Here is a 2,239-nt window from a genome sequence, read left to right as displayed (position 1 = left end):
TGACCACACGCTTTTTTACACAACCACAGGAAACACAGAGGCTGTGTGTGTCAGTGTGTGTGTGTGTGTGTGTGTGTGTGTGTGTGTGTGTGTGTGTGTGTGTGTGTGTGTGTGTGTGTGTGTGTGTGTGTGTGTGTGTGTGTGTGTGTGTGTGTGTCTGTGTCTGTGTCAGCAGAGCTCACGACAATATATTTACAGCTACCAGTTGTAGATAAATAATTAAATATATTAATACTTGTAGTAGTGTGTGATATACAGGTATATTGATACTTGCAGTTGTGTGTTCTATATATTAATACTTGCAGTAGTTTGTGATATATATTAATACGTGTAGTAGTGTGTGATATACTGTACATTAATACTTGTAGTAGTGTGTTCAATATATTAATACTTGCAGTAGTGTGTGATATACTATACATTAATACTTGCAGTAGCGTGCGTGTGTGTGTGTGTGTGTGTGTGTGTGTGTGTGTGTGTGTGTGTGTTTGTGTGTGTGTGTGTGTGGGTGTGTGTGTGTGTGTGTGTGTCAGAGCTCATGACAGTTTATGAATTAATTTACAGCTACCAGTTGTAGATAAATAATTAAATATATTAGTACTTGTAGTAGGGCAGCACGGTGGGAGAGGGGTTAGTGCGCCTGCCTCACAATACGAAGGTCCTGAGTAGTCGTGAGTTCAATCCCGGCCTCGGGATCTTTCTGTGTGGAGTTTGCATGTCCTCCCCGTGACTGCGTGGGTTCCCTCCGGGTACTCCGGCTTCCTCCCACCTCCAAAGACATGCACCTGGAGATAGGTTGATTGGCAACACTAAATTGGCCCTAGTGTGTGAATGTGAGTGTGAATGTTGTCTGTCTATCTGTGTTGGCCCTGCGATGAGGTGGCGACTTGTCCAGGGTGTACCCCGCCTTCCGCACGATTGTAGCTGAGATAGGCTCCAGCACCACCACCCCCCCCCCCCCCCACACCCCCCCCCACCCCCCCGCGACCCCGAAGGGAATAAGCGGTAGAAAATGGATGGATGGAATACTTGTAGTACTGTGTGATATATATTAATACTTGCAGTAGTGTGTGATATATATTAATACTTGTAGTAGTGTATGATATATATTTATACTTGCAGTAGTGTGTTTTATGTAATAATAATTGTAGTAGTGTGTTGTATATATTAGTCCTTGTAGTAGTGTGTGACATACTGTACATTAATACTTGCAGTAGTGTGTGATATATATTAATACTTGCAGTAGTGTGTGATATACTGTATATTAATACTTGAAGTAGTGTGTGATATGTAGTATTACTTGTAGTAGTGTGTGATATATATTAATACTTGTAGTAGTGTGTTGTATATATTGATATATTTGCAGTAGTGTGTGATATATATTAATACTTGTAGTTGCGTGTGATATATATCAATACGTGCAGTAGTGTGTGATATATATTAATACTTGTAGTAATGTGTGATATTTAGTAATACTTGTAGTAGTGTGTGATGTATATAAATACTTGCAGTAGTGTGTTGTATATATTAATATTTGCAGTAGTGTGTGATATATATTAATACTTGTAGTTGCGTCTGATATATATCAATACGTGCAGTAGTGTGTGATATAGATTAATACTTGTAGTAATGTGTGATATTTAGTAATACTTGTAGTAGTGTGTGATGTATATTAATACTTGCAGTAGTGTGTAATATATATTAATACTTGTAATAATGTGTGATATATATTAATATTTGTAGTAATGTGTAATATATATTGATACTTGTAGTAGTGTGCGAAATGATACTTGAGTGTGTATTTCATTTGTGTCCAAAGTGTGTCCTGGGGGCCATATTCAGCACACAACTATTTTACTATTTTACACACAACTAACTTACTTCTCTCCCACAGATAAAATCTCGGTGCTTCCAAGTGAGAAGCAAAACTGGTCCGTAACCGTCCTCTTCTGTGGACCTAGACTTGGCTGGCTTGAAGTACAGCCGAGCCCAGCTGATGAGATGTTCAAGGCCTTGTAGGATCCATCTACAGCCCGGGACTAATGCTGTAGTCAGGGTCAGATCTTCCATAAATGCTCTAATTGGGGGCTACGGCACACCTGAGTTGGTGAGTGAGCCTCTGCACTTCACCTCTGCTGGCTTCACCAACATATTCATGGCCAAGGAAAACAAAATATCACAGAGTAGGGTGCATCCAGTGATAATGCCTTTCTCAAGCCAGTGAAATGTGGATGTATCGGTT

Source organism: Entelurus aequoreus, linkage group LG20, assembly GCF_033978785.1.
Source record: "Entelurus aequoreus isolate RoL-2023_Sb linkage group LG20, RoL_Eaeq_v1.1, whole genome shotgun sequence".
NCBI lineage: Eukaryota > Metazoa > Chordata > Actinopteri > Syngnathiformes > Syngnathidae > Entelurus > Entelurus aequoreus.
Note: the sequence above shows the minus strand (reverse complement) of the source record.